This window comes from Ascaphus truei, chromosome 6 (genome assembly GCF_040206685.1).
Source record: "Ascaphus truei isolate aAscTru1 chromosome 6, aAscTru1.hap1, whole genome shotgun sequence".
NCBI lineage: Eukaryota > Metazoa > Chordata > Amphibia > Anura > Ascaphidae > Ascaphus > Ascaphus truei.
Window position 1 is genome coordinate 111752772 of NC_134488.1, and position 20689 is coordinate 111773460.

Genomic DNA, 20689 nt, shown 5'->3' on the forward strand with positions numbered 1-20689 from the left:
CCAAACAACTTTAAATCTCCTGCATGGTATTGCAGACAGCCTCACCTTCGGGTGTCTCTGGTATGTCCTCAGAGTCCACCACTTAGTCAATCTGCACGCCTGCCCAGGAATGATCTGTGGTACTCAGATCGACCTTTGCTATTCTAGAGTCCCCTTCTCCATAGAGAACCGTGGAGAATGGGGCATTGACCAATCATAGCACGTATGCTGTGTGGGGAGCCAATCGCATTGCGAGGGCTCATCTGTGTTGGCCAATCTGGGCTGGGGGTGTGACAGGGAAGCTGATGCAAGGAGGACGGGAATTACGAATGAGCCAATGAGAGCAGCGCCTTCATCCCCCTGTTCTCAGTCCCAGCTCGAAATCTCCTGAGGAGATTGGCGCCTCTTTGTCTGGGCAGACAATGGCTTCACTCTTCGGACCAACGCCAATGTCTAAATTTAGCATAGGTTGAACTTGATGGACGTACATCTTTTTTCAACCTCATCTACTATGTAACTATGTAACGCCTCCCAGATAGGAGACCTGCTCATCCCAATCCTCCATTGTCTCAAACCTCCCTGTGGAACCAGCACTACCCGGATTCCTGGGTGTGCCGGCTGGGTAATTGTAATACCAGCCTACTGTAGCATGCCCAGGGAACAAGAAATACCAGTCACAGTTAACATAGCACAACATACACTGAATAAAGACTCGGCTATACACCATTAGGGGTAACACAGGGATTTCTGGCCATATGAGCAACAGGTCGATGGTGTGCAGCGAAATCCTGTACATCCATCAGACGAACAGGGGCCAGAGACCGAGCTTTACCTTTAATATGCTGGTCTCTGGGTCCATATGTCACAATTTTGATGACGAACATGGGTATTCGGTCCTCTATTCACACCGTCTATCTACTCCTTCCTGCTGCTGGAGATGTCTCTCCTAATCCTGGACCCTGCCATATAAACACACCTGCTCTCACCCACACTTCGCTGCCCCTTCATCCCCTGCTAATGGTGTTAACCTATCTAATGTAATACTGACTAACCTTAAAACTCGCCTCACATATCAAGCATCCCAATAGCCTGCACTCATGGCTATTGTCCAACACCCACAGTCACTCCTACCAACCATTGTGGTCAAGCACTGTTATCACCTGCTGCCTCTGTAAGTCTCCCAACATACCAATTAGATTGTAAGCTCTTCGTGGCAGGGATTTCTTTCCTATTGTCTAATTTTGCTGTGCCTATTGTATTATTATAATTCCCTGTACTGTATTCTTTTGTAAAGCACTGAGTATACTTTTGGCGCAATATAAATAAAAACATATATACATATATCTTCATCATCAAGGGGTTGAACAGGACATTTAAAAGTGTCTGGCATTGTCCAACCCCCATGATGATGTATGGTCCCCCTCATGATATTGATACCCATATTCGATCATCTACATCAAGAGTGTTGGACAGTGCCAGACAGTTTTAAATCACCGATCATACCCCAGCTAATAATTTGTGGAACCCCCATACCTCCTCTGCGCTCACTCATCAAGGGGGTTGGACAGGAGCAAACGGAGAGCAGATATGGGTGTGCCACAAACGAAGGCACTGAAGTCGGTGTGATCAAGCAAATGATTAATGCTGAGGAGGGGTTCCATTCAGAAGCATGGATCCCCCGCAGCATTATTCCTTTCTATATTCTACGCTACAATCAGTGCGATCATAGGACTGTGCGCGATCTCAGCACCGAAAACAGTATGCCTAGCTACATCTGCAGAGAAAGATTGGAAGAGGCAATAATAAATACACAGACAGGGCAATAAATGGATGGAAGGCATATTGAGAAATGAGTAGAGTAGGAAGGGCCATGCATCAATCAGTAGTGAGAAGGGGTGGGGGTTGAAGGGGGAGAAGGGGTTGAATTGTAAAATTTACAGAGAGGCAGGGAGAAGCATTACAAAAAAATATTCTAGTGTGTAGAAAACCCCATATTAGCATTAAGTCCCCTTTTTTTTTGTATCCAAAAGCATTATTATTGTGAATTCAGATGTTTTCCATTCTCAAAGTACTTTTAAACATTCCGTTGAGGATTTGGATTTTCAAGTCATTTATGAAAGGAATAGCTGTGGTGTCCCACTGGAGTGCAGTAGCTTCCCTCTTCATGGTGTGTTAATATGTGCCTGAATGTAGGTTCATTCTGGTTTGAAGTTTGTCTGGTTTCACACATGTAGAATCCTTGTTCATTCTGTATTTGCAGCATTGACTCGTATATACCACATTCCTAGATGTGCTGCAGAATTATCCTTTAACACTGAATGTCCTACAGTATGTTTGTGACTGGCTGTGGGATCTTGGCATACAGTAAATATTTGCAAAGTTTGCAGCATGTGTTGTTCTCAGCTTTCTTGAGTCTAAAATGTTTGCCAGCTGTTTTTGCTGACAATATTTGGCTCAACTTATTGAATATAAACTGTTTTCTTCAATGAAAACAGGAAGTCAAATGTAAGAAATTACAAGAAATAAATACTGACGGCAACAGGCAGAACAATCATCACCAATACAGCATTGACAATATATGGTGCACCCAGTGGAAAGAATGGGGGACCAAATGTACAAAATAATGGGTTCAACAGGAAAACCATTTAAATAGAGGAGAGAAAATGAGTACTTCAGTATTAGGTGATCTTTTTTATTTGGACTAACAATAGATATTATAAGACAAGCGTTTCTCTCTCTTCATCAGGTCATACAATACTGATTTATAAAATATTCCATGAGATTAACACAGGATATAAAAACCAAGATAACAATCTAAGGCAGATGAGGTACAGCTGTAGTCAGATTTACTATTTTTGGTGCCGCGGACAAACAAGCAAAAGTCAGCAGCACCGAGGACAGTTATGACGTTTTCTGTGGATTAACTTCTGCCTGAGGTTTGGCGGGTGCCACAATGCAAGGATGGGAGTTTTTGAGAAGATATCTATTAATGTGTCATCCTCTGTCAGCATGGGTTGCAGCTCTTTGATTATTATTTGCATTCCATCTAGGGCAGAATGCCAGTCACAAGCCCGGATGAAAAATGGGGAGTGTTCTCGTGGCGACAGAACTGGAAAATTAGCCAAGAACCCATTGGCAGGACAACAATTACGAAGCGTGGAAACACTAGAGGACGTATTGAACAACCTGCCACTGGCCTCTACAACACATTGCTCCCTACTTTGTTGAAGATGAAGCAATGTCGTTTACAGAGAATACCTACCTAGGCAGGGTTTAATGTGGCCACTAGTGGTACGCGTGTGGTTGTTTCTTTCTTTTTGTATTGGAGCAGGTATTTTCGTGGTTCTTTTAGTGCAGATGTGATTGTTTTGTTAATAGTCTTTGGTTTGTATCCCTTCTGTCTGAATGATTCAGCCAGGGTTGTGATATATCTGTTCCTTTCTTTAGAGTGAGAGCATATGCAGTGATGTCTCGTTGCCTGGCTGTGTATGATGGCTTGTTTTGTATGGGATGGGATGGACGCTGGAGTTGTGGAGGTATCTACATCTCAGACACAAAGAACACTGTATGAGGCAAAGACACCGTACATACAGATAAGGCCCTATGTAATGCACTCAAAGTCTGAGAGAGAGAGTACCCTATTGAAAATGCAGTAAAAAGGAGAGAGTCTGGACCAAGTAGTAATGTAATTATGTTTATTAAAATACTTTAATCAGAAAATGCTATTAAAATAAAATGGTACCAGTGATTGTAGTGAGTAAAGTGAACAGAAAGGGTTATAGGTGCTGATGCCCCATAGGGGGTCTCTGTTTGGCGAATTGCCAAATATAGTCCAAATGAGACTAAAGCAGCAGCACAATGAGAAACCAGAAGCACAAAATCCCAATGCCTAGTGTAACATAGCTATTTGGGCTGCTTCTGGTGGAGGACGTCACCGGATCGCTTAAAAGTCATAGTACTCACAATACGCACTAGTGTGCAGTAGAATAAATGACACCTACCTGTAACATGTAGAGCCTCACAACAGTATGTAGTGTACTATAAAAGTAATAACAAATGAGGGCAACAATGTGCTGTGATGAACAGCAGTGTAAGGTGATAGTAAGCCCATACACTGACTAGATAACAGGTGCATGCTTGCTGTGTTTGCCACTCTGGTAAGTGGACAAACACTTAGATAGTAGCTAAATAAGCTAGATAGGAAAACCCCACATAAACTGACCCTGAGCGTCAGTATCTACACACAGGGACAGGAGAAGATATATGGGAAATCCCTACACACCAATATATACTGACCCTGTGGGGGGAACAGTGTAGCAGGATCGTGTACTCCCCCAATCTGGCCCTCAATAACATACCCCTATGGCACACGGGGGGGAGAGGGGTGGGTAGTGGACAGAAAAGAGGGAGAGAAGACCCTCAAAAAACTTATCTGAGCTTGCCCTGTGGGGACACGATCCTGGTATAGCAGGCGTAGGTGAGTGCGCAGCTTAAGGAGGCTCTGTCGGTGTTGCGATCAGGTCTGCTGAGAGATGCTGGTGGAAGTCGCAGTGTGTGACGTCCTGACGCCCTCTGACGTACGTTTCGCATTAGCTTCATCCAGAGAGGGATGGTAAGGTAACTCCATCTGCCTGTTGGTTTCTTGTATACAGATGTGTGTAGTTTGCCATTCTTCAGTGTTACTGTTGTATTCAGAAAGTTCACTAGGTTAGCTAAATAATCTATTTTCAACTTAATTGATGGATAGAACGAACTGAAGTAAACTCGTGAAATTATTTAAAAATGTCTCCCCCCTCTGTCCATATTATAAACAGATCATGAATGTCTTCTTTAATATTTTTAAGATTTGTGGAGACGTGGCTAGATCTGCAATTAAAAGATTGGCCGTGCTGGGGCCCATTGCAGTCCACATTAGTTGTAGGTAAATGTCCTTGTTAAAGAAGTAGTTGTGTGTCAGGATGTATTCTATCAGTTTGGTAATTACTTCAGCGCTGCATTCAGATCCAGGGGAGATGTATTTTATCCAAAATAAAAAGGGCTGGACAGTAATGAAAATGAATCTCGCATTGGATATAAAAGACCTGAAATTTAATGGGTTTCCCATCAAAGCGATCAGGCATCGGTAACATCAGGACAGCAACTGCAGGGTGTGCGGTCATCGCTCCTTAACCACCTGTTGTTGCAGAGCACATATGATATCCTGGAGAATGGCATTTTAACAAATTCCCCATGTAGAAAGTGCAACATTGTGAGGATTCTGCATGGTCTGTGTCTGACTTTGTGCTCCTGTCCTGTTTTTTCTGGAGCTTGCCCTCACTTGGCCATTTTCACCATTTTGGATCCTGGCAACATCATATTTAAGGCTTGCACTTCCTTCAGGAAGTTGCAGAGAGAGGTTACTGGTTCTTTGCGATCTCAGATGTATAACTCTGTGTCTCCTGTCCTCTTACCTGTGGATTCCCTGTTTCTGACCTCTGCCTGTGAACCAGACATTGCACCTCTGCTGCCTGCCTTCACCTCTGCTTGTGACCCAGTGTTTAGCAACAGCAGAGAACTGAAGTATGGAGCAGGAATAGTAGTGCAGAACAGGAGAGAGGAGTAACACAGCCTTCCACTTAGATAGACACCTGATGCAAGGAACTGGTGCCCTTTTATAGGCAGTGAAGATGCCTGGGAATGCCGTCAGTGCCAACCCATCTCAGAGCGCTCACGGACGGACACAACCCCCGCAAGTGAGTCCCTACACCGACTTTTTTTTTCTTTCTTTTTTTTTTTCATGGTTTACATCAGGGGTGCGCAAACAGGGGGGGGCGATACTTTTTTGGGGGGGCGCGGCAGTTACAGAGGCCCCGCGCTCTTCCCCCAAGACATTAAAATTAAATGCTGGGGGACCGTGTGAGGCCTCTGTAACTTACTTACAGTGATTCAGCTGGCTTCGGGTGAGATGTCGCCATGGCAACGCGGCACCAAATGAGGCTGCGGGGTCATGTGACGTCACATGACCCAATGGCGTCATTTGATGCTGGCACAGGGGAAGGTAAGGGGGAGGGGGCATGAGCATTGGGGGAGAGCAGGCAGGGTGGTGCACCACAAGAAGTTTGCACACCCCTGGTTACATCATGGGAGCCCGTTAAGTTCTAGTTGCAAAAAGCTAGCAAAACATCTTACATGACGTGAGTGGTACCATAAAACACATTTAACTCATTTTGAGCATTTAACATATCTGTACTATACATTTTCTTTTATTTCATTTTATGTTTCAAGGGAAATTGGAAAGCCCTTTTCTGCTAGCTGCATTTATTCCCAAGGGTTGTATAATTATTTTCATTTTAATTACCACACTTCACTAGTTTTAAACCACATAGATTTATTTAAGTGGTTCTTTGCGCTTGACCACATTTTGTTCCATAAAGGAGGTATAGCCTGTTCCCTGGTCAGTTAATAGTTATATAAGCTCCTACAAAGAAGGACAAATGCACACAAAATAGACAGACAAAAGGAAAAATAAGGAAAAGAAGTAGGCTACCATAAAGGACTCGAAGAAACTGAAATATCAGTAGGTAAATGTCCTATTTTCTTCAGTACACTCTATGGCAGCCAATAACAGCTGGGATGTTCCAAAGCAGTAAAATAGATGGGTGGGAACATCCTTAGTAGCCGATCTAAATACAGCATGAAAAACCTTCCTCCCAAATCCGAATCCTAGAGATCTAACCTAGTATATAATGTTTAGTGAAGGTGTGCAATGACGACCATGTTGATGCCTGTCCCATGTCTTGTGCAGAGGCCTGTGCTTTTTCTGCCCAAGAAGTTGCCATAGCCCTTGTTGAATGAGCCCTAATCGTCGGTGGTGGCACCTTCCCTACAGAAATATAAGCTTTGCTGATGGCTGTTCTAATCCATCTTGAAATAGATGTGGATGCGGTCGCTGCCCTTTTTTGGAAAGGAACAAACTGCCTTGAAGTCTTCCTAAACCCCACTGTCTTCGGGATATCGGCTGTCAACTACATACGGATGTATGTAATATTCTGTCCTTTCCATTAGAATGATGAGGGCAACAAGAAGGGGCAACAAGAAGGGACCACAATATCCTGATTCCAAGCAAACTCAGATACCACCTTAGCATGGAAGTGAGGAACTGTTCGCATCACAATTTTATCCTGGTGAATCTGGAAATATGGTTCCTTGCATAAAGACGCTTGCAATTCTCTAATTCTGTGTGCTGTGCTGATCGTTGTGGGAAAAACGGTTTTGATGGTGAGTAGTTTAAGGCAGGGGTGAGCAATCTTTTTACACCAAGCCCCCCTTTTTCTCTGTGATATTAATTGGGGGGCCCCCGTCTGATGTAATCCAAATCACATGACTTTTTTTTTTTTAATTAATTGGTATAACATTTTGAAAACAGTAAAACATGACACATTTTATGGGTTTGTTTTGAAATAAATCAGCATAGCAGTATAAGATAATACTGACTGTAATTATTTTCTCCCTTCTCCCATCCTCTACCTGATAGTCTCCTCCTCCTCCTCATCATCTCTCTTCATCTCTCCCCATCCTTCCTCCTCCTCATCATCCCTCCTCATTATCATCCCCCCATCTCCAGCTATCCCCCTCCTCCAGCTATCCCCCTCCTCCAGCTTTCTCTCCCTCTTCCAGCTCTCTCTCCCTCTTCCAGCTCTCTCCCACTCCTCCAGCTCTCCTCCTCCTCCAGCTTTCTCCCACTCTTCCAGCTCTCTCTCCCTCTTCCAGCTCTCTCCCACTCCTCCAGCTCTCTCCCTTTCTCCTCGTCCATGCCTACCTGCGGGACAGGGTGGTGATGGAGACAGGCAGGGGAGATAATGGAATGCGGCAGCCGTGGGCAGGGCCGCCAACAGAAATCATGGGGCCCGGGACAAACATTTTGAGCAGCCCCCCCCCGTGTCCGCGGTATTGCCCTTCCCCCCCCCATTTCACACCTCACTAGGCCCCTCTCTTTCCCCGCCCCCATCCCATGTATTTCTCTCCCTTCCGTCTCACCCCATCTCACTCTCCCGCCTCGCATGTATTTCTCTCCCCTGCTTCTAAATCTTACTCCCTCTTTTCCTCACTCACCCCCTCTGTCCTCTCCTCCGTCAATTACCCTACGCTCACTCATTCCCCCCCCCACACACACAATTCCCCCCACAAGATATATACCAAAAAACTTCCCACCCCCAATGCAAAAAACTTTCCACCACCAAATATATACAACCTCCCCCCCCCCAAATGCATACAAAAAATCCACATACCCAATACACATATGCATATACTGTACATACATATATACATATACTGTATATATATATATATATATATATATATATATATATATATATATATATATATATATATATATATATACACACATTCCCAGTAAGATAGATAGATCTTACTGGGAATGTGTCTATATAATATATATAATATAATATTATATCTCCAATAAATATACAAATTACCCCGACCCCCCCAATACATATTCAAATTACCCCAACCCCCCCAATACATATAAAAATTACCCCAACCCCCCGAATATATATAAAAATTACCCCAACCCCCCCAATACATATACAAATTACCCCAACATATATAGAAATTACCCCAACCCCCCAATACATATACAAATTACCCCAACCCCCCCAATACATTTAAACATTACCCCAACCCCCCCAATACATGTAAAAATTACCCCAACCCCCACAATACATATAAAAATTACCGCAACCCCCCCAATACATATACAAATTACCCCAACCCCCCCAATACATATACAAATTACCCGAACCCCCCCAATACATATACAAATTACCCCAACCCCCCCAATACATATAAAAATTACCCCAACCCCCCCAATATATATAAAAATTACCCCAACCCCCCCAATACATATAAAAATTACACCAATCCCCTCCCAATACATATAAAAATTACCCCAACCCCCCCAATACATATAAAAATGACCCCAACCCCCCCAATATATATAAAAATTACCCCACCCCCCCAATACATATAGAAATTACCCCAACCCCCAATATATATAGAAATTACCCCAACCCCCCCAATACATATAAAAATTACCCCAACCCCCCCAAATACATATAAACATTACCCCAACCCCCCCAAATACATATAAACATTACCCCAACCCCCCCAATACATATAAAAATTTCCCCAACCACCCCCCCAATACATATAAAAATTACCCCAACCCCTCCAATACATATAAAAAATACCCCAACCTCCCCAATACATGTAAAAAATACCCCAAAACATATATATATAAAAACCAGACTTACCTGCGGGGGGGGGGGGCGAAGCGTACAGGTGCCTGCGGGTGGTGGCGGCGGTGTGGGGGGGAGGCCGATACTGTGGGGGGCGATGCTGCGGGGGGCCTATGCTGCGGGGGGGGGGGGGCGATGCTGCGGGGGGCCTATGCTGTGGGGGGGGGCTGTACGGGGGTGTCCCGCGGATGCAGGGCGAGTCCGGCGGTCGCGGGGGTGGCGGGACGGCCATGTCAGGAAAGGTCCATATGGGTTTCGAAACATTGTTATTCCGCTGTTCTTGGCTGTCACATTAAATGAGAACTTCATTATGAACTTGTGAGTAGAGCTGTACTTTGTATCTCCGTCTTTGAAGAGACCTGCACTTGAAAGAAATTGTCAATCAGATATCACACCTTAAGCAGGTAAAAGCATATCCTCCTTGTATATTTACCGCTGCTTTCACAAACGTGAGTAGATTGTATAGCAGCTCATTTTAAAATGCTTGCAACTAGCCATACATACAATATTCCGCTGTGCTTTAAAACCAGCTTTCACTTCACAAGCTTTGTGACCGCATGGAAAGCTTCCACAGATTGAACTTGCAATCGGCACAGCATCATCTGAACAGCTGCAGGTTGACCTTCTTGTAAAAGGTATACAGCCAGTGTGAATCCGAGTTTTTGTAAACTGGGTAAGCTTCTTAGCGTCCATCCAGAGCAAAAACACAGGGAGAAAAAAAGGGGAGAAGCTGCTTCCAAAATCCTCCAAGAAAAAAAAAATCTAACCAGCCATGTGGATGGGCAGAGGGTCCATAGCACGGTTCGCTGTCAGATTCCTCAGGGGCTATAATTAACAGACAGTGTTTCCTTCCTGTGATTTATACTCCCAATGGAGTATTATACACACACGGTTTTTGACGACTGCATATTTCTGAAGCTATGTGGAACAGTCTTCCTATGTTTTTATTATAAACACTGATTGGTACTTCTATTGTGCACTATATACTTACCAAGTGTGAATAGTATTAGTTATATTCTCTCTAACTTACTCTATATCATAGAGAGTACTATGTTGTTGGTTTATTCCCTCTATTTTATTAACTTGTTTATTATTTCATCACCAATCTCACCTGAAGTCTCTTATTTTGTTGTTTATTAAAGTGCCACTTTAGAATGCGATGAGTTTTCCTCTCTCTCACACACACACATCTTTGCCTATACACCTTAAAGCAGCAGTCCAAGCTGCCTGTTTTTAATTTTTGTAATTGTATCCCCCCCCTGTAATATGTGCATCAATACAATCCACACAATGATAAGTAATTAGCTAAATTGCCAATCCTTCCGTTCTCCTGTGATCGATCGGTGAAGATTCCGCTCGGGGTTTACTAAATGGCTGTCAGTGCATTAGAAGAGGACCAATGATGCAAAGGTCAGTGGGGAAGATAATGTGACCAGGCAGTCACTTCATACAATTGGTGCACTGCTAGAGAGAGGGCAGGGCTCAACTCAAAAAGGGGTGTGCCAGAGCCTGTTTCAGAAGAGGAAGGGGATGTCACTTTGTAAATTGTTACTATAGAAACAAAAAATGCTGGTTACACACCTGTAGGATATTGCTTGGTTTGCAGATTTAAAGAGCCAAATTAATCAAATAAAATCCAAATAATAACAATTCCAAATTAGTAAAAAATATTAAATAAAAAATGATTAATTTAAACCAAAGTGAGCCTTACTGTTGAAGGGGAAAATCAATTTTGATTTCCTCTGTAACAATCTAGCTTCATAATCCCTCCCACGTATCCCCAAATTAACTTCATCAGCCCCCATTACTTTAGTTCCATTTGTTGATGCCTTATGTTATTGTAAATAATGTTTAGCTACATTTGTAATCAGTTTCTGTTTAAAAAAAATTGACAATGCATGAAATATATTGTTGGTGCGTCTCAATTATCGCATAGTCATTCCTATATAATCCAGACCACAGGGACACGTCAAACAATTTGTGTATTTGTTTGTTTTACAATTGATATACATTTTGACATTAAAAGTGGTGCCATGGCATGTGGTGGTCTTGTCCTAAGATCACAACCCTCTGGGTTAAATGAATAGGCTGTTTGCAGCAGTAACTGGAGTTAACGGTACCTTAGATTCCTAGAACTCTCAGAGGTAATCCAAGCATGCAAAGTTGTTACATTTTTTTTGTATAGGATTGAAGCAGGGGGTTTCTGGAGCTGGCCCCCATTCATTTCAGCTCCAGTGACCCCCTACTTCCAGAGATTCTTTCTTCCAAATTAGGTGCCGGTAGCAGCTCTCCTCGACTGCCAAGGATCACGTAATTGCCTCTGTTCAAAGATGTTGCGACCTGCGGACCAATAGCAAGCTGTGACATCACCGGTACGGCTTCCTATTGGCCTGTGTGATGTGGGAGCTTTAAACTTTAAAGCTCAGCTAGCTCAGCCAGAGCGGCTTTCATATATTAATAAAAATACAATTTGCAGGCTTGGATTGCTCCTTTAAACAAACCAATACAGCGCATGGCCAAACATCTTAGTTAACTACAGGAGCAGCCCACATATTTACAGCCACAAGAAGTGCGATTGCCAACCTTTGCAAAAGGCAACATACAGTATCTCAACTGCTCCACAAATAAAAGAGAAAATCTGGTACAGTATGTGTAGCAAATGGAATAAACTCTGTAGTCTCTTGAGATGAAACATGTACAAAGTTTCAAATGACACGGGAGCCCAAAAGGAGCTATATTAAGGGCCCCAGATTCCCTCAGGCCCACTCGCTTTGTGATCCACACACTAGAATAGCTCATATTTGACAAAGTCAACGCGGAACTGGTCTCGGCCTCTTCATCCTCCTGTCCTTAGATAACCTTTAAATAATTATTCTACAAGTCGGCAGAGCAATGAGGTTTTATGGTCAGTAATAAAAGATGTTTACACGGATAATATTACACAGCTGTGTACTGTGTAACGCATGCCTAACCATACCCTTTGTCCCACCACCTCTTTTTTATTTTCTGTATCCCCATCCCCCATCCTTCCTGATTTCTTGAAAAGTCAATAAACTTTTTAAAAAAATTAAAGAAAAGTGGTGCCACCTGGAGTCTGAATTTTTTTAGTAGATGTCATATATTTACAGGCTTTGCACTCCCCGCAGATGAAGGAACCAAAGCACATGTCATTTGGTTTCCTAGAGATATAAAGTATGTTTCAGTAAATCTGCCAGATTCTTAGATTATCTACTGCACATTGATACTTGTTCACCCCAAACTATTCTTAATCCTGGATCATCCAACAAATGTTCCAATGTTTTTAGAGTATATTTCTGATGTCCTGCCTACCATTGCTATAAGTCCCAATAAAACTTATTTTATCATCTCGTTATTTCTTTTTTGGGGTAAGCAATTGGTCTCTGTTTGCACATATGGCCGTTTGTACAGTTTGTTTCTTTACAGTCAAAGACTATCCCTTCTATCTCAACATAGAATTGAATGATCTCTCTTGCTCTAAAAAGATCAGTGCTGCAATTCCTCTTCAAATCTAAATATTGACTAACTGGGATCCTTCTGATTTGTGACCTGGGGTACAAGTTTGAAGCATGTTACATATTATTAGCAGATGTGTGCTTTCCCCCCTCGTCCCCCCCACAAAAAAAATCAATGATGTGGCACTCATCACCAAAGTTAATTTCAAGTGCATGTTGTGGTTGATTCAATTGAAACCCCTGAAAACCTCTTCCTCCCCTTCCTGGACTATTAGGATATTGTCGATAAATCTCAACCACCAAAAACACCCCACCAGTGAAAACTGAGTAAGTATCCCTAAAGAACCCCTCTCTCCCACCAACCCCAAAATAAATATGCATATGAGGGAGCACATGTGGGCCACATAGCTTCATCTGCAAATCATAAACACACAAAAAAAATAATGTTTCAAAATAAAATAAAGGTTCCCCAGGAGCTCCATAAGAATAACAAAAAAAAACTAGGTGTTCCTATTCATCCTTCTTGGATGGTCCAAACGTGAAACAGCCATGAAGTCATGAAGAGGAAAGCACAAACGGGCTTCAGCACGAAAATGTAATAGCCAAAAAATCTGCTCTATCAGTCCCTACATGCAACTTTTATCAAGGTGCCATCACTTTTGAGCTTAAGGCTGCTCGTGCCCTCCTCTTCATTACTCAATGTAACAAAGTAAACTCCACGTCTCAACATAAAATCTATTCTTGGTCGATTAGTATATCCAATATACAGAAAATATTCAGCTGCTTTAATGCTATCCTGAAGTTTAATACTTTGTATATAGGGTCTCCACATCATAGATAGCCAAGGTAACATCTTCCACTTGTAAAGAATTAAGCTACTGTAGCTGTGACCCCTGATTCACCCCTATGGCGGGAGGTTGCTCTTGCAAGGAATTGTCGCAGAAGCCCGCAAAGGAGGAGAGTGCAATTGGCGGGAGAGAGAGAGCAGTCCCTTGACCCAGCAGCCCCTGCGGGGAGGGTCAGGTGTGAGAGTTTAGTCTATGAGTAGAGGAGTTGCCAGAGATATAGGCAGTGGTTGCGCGCACGTGGAGTCAGAGCTGATTGGAGAGGAGAGGAGACGGAGAGACTGTGAGAGGAGGTTGACCCACCCCGGCACAGGCCAGGTGCCCCCGGCCCAGCTAGCCCTGAGTCACTTTAGAGACAAGCTGAGCTAGGGATCGCCTTAGTCAGGTTCCTGCCCCTTAAGTACTGTTGGTTTTGACCGGGACTATTCTGTCAAAGAAGGAGGTCTGGGATCAGACCCCTTTGGAGTTGCCAGAGTCCGGGTGGGATCGCCCCGGACCCTAGAGAGAGAGAGGGACAGAGCGGTGTCGATGCCCGGAGACCCTTTGTGAAGATCGTGGCAGTTCCGAGCCCCGGAGGGCTCGGCAGGTATTTCATCAAGTGCACCAACTATATCTTTCATTCACCCGAGACATAGTGGCTGCGCAGTCACCCATACATACACATAGGGCCTGCTGTGAGCGGGAGGACTAAGCCATACGGATTGGACATGGGGTGGGGTCACCCGGTGGTGGGTGTGGGGATTATTGTTGGCGTCCGCCGAGGCGCAAGTTGTGGGGCATCCGCCGTGGCGCAGGAGATGTTGACGCCCGCTGTGGCGTGTAGTTTACTGTGTACCGGTATACCGGAATGTTATGGCGGTAATGCACCATGAGTTTAATCTGCCAGTAAACAAGATTGGTTTAGAACTTGATGGTGTAAGTGTAATTCTTGTATGTACGTCCTGCGAAGACTCACTCCCCCTTTGGCGGGATCTGTCGCAGGTGGAGGCGCTGCACCCGTTAGAGATATTGCGCGCACCCCAGGCTCTCCGTGGCAGAGACTTAGGTCCTTGTGAGCCAACAGGTTACACAGCATATAGTAGCAGCTTGCTAGTGATAGAAAGCAGGGCTACATTTGGAGGCGCTGCTGAGATTCATGACCTGGGGTGCCCCTCGAACCTAAATTGTGAGCACCATGGCTTTGCTACCCGTCACGAGATACGAGACTGGGCCCGTCAAGTACGCACGCCTACTCGCCGCGCCGTTTTGCTGGCCCGAGTACCCATGGCTTTACCCTTAGAGACTTTACAGATGGCCTTGAGACAACTCCCGGGTTTTGCCAAAGCCTGCCTGGTAGATGTAATGGTAGATCACGACTCCAAGTGGAATACTTTACTGGTGGACTGTCGGAGTAACCTGTTAGCGCTCGAACCTGTCGTTCCGCAATCCCTGGTCTTGCCTAATGCCCCGCCCCGGCGGTAGTCCTTTCATTTACCCCCTCCGAGACCCCCTCGTACGTCCGTTGGATGAGGACGACCCCACCCTCCCTTTGATTCACTATGCCGAGAGTGAGATCGGTAGCTGCCGCTCCATGTCCAGTGACCCGGGCTCCAGCGCATCCATGGAGGCTGGAGTGAGTAGTCATATGCTAAAAAAACTAAATGACAAGAAAGATCAGCTATCCAGCCCCCCAGTTTGCCACTGCTAGTCGAGGCACTTACCCTAGCTACCCACGCCCAGAACTACCGGAAGCTGAAAGCCTTCTCGGGGACCCGCGGCGTGATGCAAGAGTGGTCGTGCACCGATGTAGTAAAAAGACAGAGACTCATGGAGTGCCTGCGTCCCCCGGTGGCCACTCTGATTGGAATACACCGCGAACAATACCCTAATCTAACCTCTCGCTTGATGATAGAATTCCTGGCCGAGGCCTATAGTGCGAAAGAGGATGACGGGGCCTTGTGGGCCAAGTACTATGCCGTAAACCAGAAGGAGGGGGAAGAGTTATCCGCCTATATACACCGTGTGCAAATATTGCTCGGGCCACTACTGCATTATAAATACGTGCTACCCTCCCAGATGAATGAGTATCTCCGGAAGCAGTACCTCCACGGATCCAGTCCTTCTCACCCCATAGCCAGTATGATTCGTGATCACCTCATCCGGGGGCCCCCCCCTTCGTTCATCCAACTACTGCAACAGGTGAAGGAGCACGAGACGCATCTCATGCTTCACTCCCCTCCGAGGCCGAAAGTTAGCGGTAGTGCTAAATCCAGAGGAAGTACGGAGAAGAAAGAGGAACCACCGGACCAGACTGGCTCCGAGAAACCGCCTTCCGCGGGACGATCGTCCCCTCCGCCTGATCGCCGGACTACTCCCAGAGATATGTCCTGCTACAAGTGCGGGAAGCGGGGGCATCTATCCTACGATTGCCGCCTGGGCACTTCTCGACCCCGGAGCCCCTCACCCCAGAAGTTCCTGTCCCAGGCTATGGTCTGTGGGGTGTATGCGACGGATGCAGACACAGACGAAACCCCGTCCGGGGGGGCCGAACCGGTTGAAGATGGTAGCCGGGTGGGACCGGTAGCGTTGATCCGGGTCCTAGTGGATGGAATCTACTATTCTGCCCTACTAGATACCAGATACCAGATCCCAAGTCACCATCATATACAGAGGGTTCTATGATCGCCATCTTCAAAAGCGTCCGCTGCGACCGGCGGACCACATCAAGGTATGCGGGCTAAGCAACGATGACTACCCCATCGACGGGTTAGTGACAGTGGATCTGGAAATACAGCAGCTCAACATGGGAAAATCTCACCCCATGAAGGTGGATGCCTTGGTGTGTCCGGAACCCCAAGACCCCCCCCAAGTACCCTATTATCCTCGGTACCAATGCCGATATTGTACAAGCGGTCATTCGGGCCTATCAACACGAAACTAAAGAGCTCCCCATGTCCAGTCTACAGCTTCAATTGGTTCAATCCGACCCAGCCCAGCCGTCCCCTCCTTCGGACAACTACGGACTATTGTTCTGTGGACGGAAGTGGTGGACGAAGCTTTTCCCCGGAGAGACGCAAAGAATTTCCACTTGGTGTGCTTATGCGGAGCGCCTAACCGAAGATCAGCAATTCTCACTCGAAAGTACCCCCGGAGAGGATGTGAGGCGAGGGTATCGGCTCGTACCTGAATTCCGCCATTGGCCGGGCGCCATCTCTAGACGGATTGATGTGATGGTACAGAATCTATCGCCCTTCTCCCTGGTCATCGATGTGGGGCAGCCGATACGAAGAATCTATCCTGTCAGTTCGGTGGAAGAAGCCGTGCAAGTAAATACGACCCAAGTTGAAGAAGCAGGGACGGCCCTGGACTTCGATTTTGGCTCGTCCGACTTGCCTGGAGCCTGGAAGGACCGGTTGCGGGTGCAATTAGAAAATAGATGATCCGTATTCTTAATCGGGGAGATGGATGTGGGGTGTAGCCGCAACGCCCAGCACACCATTTGCATGATGGATGAGAAGCCCTTTAGAGAGCGTTCTCGCCGACTCGCTCCCAGGGATGTGGAGGATGTGAGGGCCGCTATCCACGACATGGAAACCGCAGGGATTGTCACTGAGTCCCGTAGCCCCTACGCCTCCCCTATAGAGGTGGTGAGAAAGAAAAATGGAATGGTACGGCTGTGTGTAGATTATCGGACGCTGAACAATTGGACAGTGCGGATCAGTATACCCTCCCTCGTATAGAAGAGATCCTCGATACCCTACACGGAAGCCAGTGGTTCAGCGTGCTGGATCTACAGTCTGGGTACTATCAAGTCCCTATGAGCCCAGAAGATCAAGAAAAGACAGCTTTCATCTGCCCCCTGGGGTTTTATCAGTTCACCCGCATGCCCCAAGGCATATGCGAAGCACCCGCCACCTTCCAGCGATTAACGGAGAAAACATTAGGTGACCTCAACCCCCGAGAATGCCTGGTGTACCTAGATGACATCATAGTCTTCGGAAAACCCTGGAAGAACATGAGAATCGTCTCTTGAAGGTACTGGATAGGTTGTCCAAAGAAGGCCTCAAACTTTCCCTGGACAAATGTCGGTTCTGCCGGACCTCAGTAACGTATGTGGGGCACATAGTGTCCCGCTAAGATAGAAGCTGTCGTTAACTGGCCTCGCCCCGAGAATGTGGGGGAGCTGCGCTCATTCCTGGGTTTCTGTGGCTACTATCGGTGATTTGTGGAAGGGTATTCACATAGGGCTAAAGCCCTCAACAGCCTGCTCCGCATATACCCGTCTGAAACGGGCCAAAAGAACCACTCTGCCAAACAGCTCTTCGGGGATAAATGGACCCCCGAGTGTGACCAAGCCTTCCATGACCTGAAGCAGAGCCTGACAGCTGCTCCAGTCTTGGCCTACGCCAATCCCGAACAACCCTACATCCTACCCGTGGATGCCAGCCTGAGTGGTCTAGTAGCCGTGTTGCATCAAAAATATCCTGAGGGGTTGCGACCTCTAGCATATATCAGCCGCAGTCTCACAGTCAGTGAACAGAATTATCCGGTACACAAGCTCGAATTCTTGGCCCTTAAGTGGGCCACAGTGGACAAACTTCGGGACTATCTGTACGGGGTGTCGTTCAAAGTACGTACCGATAATAACCCGCTCACCTACATCATGACCTCCGCCAAACTTGATGCGACCGGACATCGCTGGTTGGCCGTGCTCTTCAATTACAACTACACCTTGAAATACAAACCTGGGCCATTGAACATTGGGGCTGACGCTCTGTCGAGGCGACTGGGGTTGATCCCTACCACCGACGAAGATCAGTGGGAAGAGATCCCCGGGCCCGGAATACGAGCCCTCTGTGGCACGGCCGCCATCATAGATGAGCAAGTAGCCTTTTCGGAATTGTGGGTGGCTGACTCTCTAGGGTGCACCTCTGCCACTATACCCGAAACCTATCGTGACCCAAGTGGGATGCATGTTACCCCCGATCAGATCATTGCTTGGGAGGACATGGTACGTTACCAAGAACAAGACCCGGTCGCAGGGACTATCCGTGATGCCATTCGACAAAAGCGACGGGGCCTGCTTCGTCAGACTCCGGGGAATGTTGGAGGTATACTAATGCAGGAGGCGGACAAATTTGAAATCCAAGATCGGCTGTTGTACCGAGAGGTGAAGTATCATGACCATCCGGGTCGCCGCCAACCAGTGTTACCAAAACGCCTGCAATACCTAGTGATGAAAGCTCTCCATGATGAACACGGACATCTGGGGGTAGACAAGACTTTCGAACTAGTGAGAGATAGATTTTTTTGGCCAAAAATGAGAGAATCTGTGGAGCATCACTGTCGAAGGTGTGTGCGGTGTGTCCAACGCAAGACTCTACCCACCCGAGCTGCCCCCATGGGCCATCTAAAGAGTACGGGACTTATGGACTTAGTCTGCATGGAATTCTTGTGCATCGAACCCGACACCCATGGCATAGGGAACATGCTTGTCATCACTGATCATTATACCCGCTACGCCCAAGCCTTTCCGACCAAAGATCAAAAAGCTATTACGATGGCTAGGTGCTCTGGGAGAAGTATTTAATGCATTATGGGCTACCTCAACGTCTGCACTCCGATCAGGGATGGGACTTTGAAAGTAAACTAATAAAAGAATTGCTGAACCTCTTGCACATTCAGGAGTCCCGCACTACTCCGTATCACCCAGAAGGGGATGCGTTACCCGAACGTTTCAATTGCACTCTACTGGACATGCTGGGCACGCTGACAGGTGTTGAGAAGACTAAGTGGAGTCGCCATGTGGAAACTCTAGTCCATGCTTATAATTGCACTGACACGACTCTACCGGGTTCTCACCCTACTTTCTTATGTTTGGCCGTGAAGCCCGTCTGCCAGTGGATATACAGTTAAGAGTCTCCACCGATGGGGTGCACAATTCAACCCATTTTCGCTGTGTACAAAGATTGCAAGAGAATCTACAGAAGGCCTATGGGCAAGCCGAGAGATCCACCGAAAAATTGAATGCCGGGAACAAAAGGCGCTATGATCACAAAGTAAAACATTAAGACATTAAAACTGGCGATGCCGTACTGCTCCGCAACCTGGGAGTACCGGGCAAACACAAGTTGGCTGACCGCTGGCGGGAAGGGGTGTACGAAGTAGTTTCTCAAATGCCCGGCCTTACAGTCTACCGGATAAAAGACTCGGATAGTCGGATAAAGACATGGCATCGAAATCATCTGCTCCCCATTCCCCAAATAGAAGAAGGAGATTTAGAGTGGCCTACATCGCCCCTGAGTGGGGAACTGTCGTCAGGACATGAAAGTCTGGAAGATTCACAGGAAGGAACCTCTCAAAGGGGCCTTCCGGCCATGGGGGCATCTCCTGGAGGAGCTACGGGTAAAGAGCCCCTTGGCCCCATGACAGAGACACTGACTCCAGTGAGTCCGCCGCTAGATCCCCAGAGCCCGTGCTTTGTGCCACAAAGAGACTTTACAGATCTACCCCGCCCCTCAAGGGCCGAGTTGGAAATACCCGATGAGAATTGCTACTGAGGTAGCAGAAGAGCCAATTCGCAGAAGCCAAAGCACTGGCCAACCTCCCACGAGGTTGGCTTATGATCAGTTCGGGGCGCCCCATTATGAGTCTCAGCAGTGGGCCCGCAGCCGGGTTCAATCAGTGATTATCATGTTCAGTGAAATGTACAAGTTGATAGAGAAACCAATGTATTAGTGTTTTTCATTATATAAATGTGTGTTATCATTGGCCAAGCGGGGTCGTTGGAATCCACAGGGGGGAGGATGTAGCCGTGACCCCTGATTCACCCCTATGGCGGGAGGTTGCGCTTGCAAGGAATAGTCGCAGAAGCCCGCAAAGGAGGAGAGTGCAATTGGCGGGAGAGAGAGAGCAGTCCCTTGACCCAGCAGCCCCTGCGGGGAGGGTCAGGTGTGAGAGTTTAGCCTATGAGTAGAGGAGTTGCCAGAGATATAGGCAGTGGTTGCGCGCACGTGGAGTCATAGCTGATTGGAGAGGAGAGGAGACGGAGAGACTGTGAGGGGAGGTTGACCCACCCCGGCGCAGGCCAGGTGCCCCCGGCCCAGCTAGCCCTGAG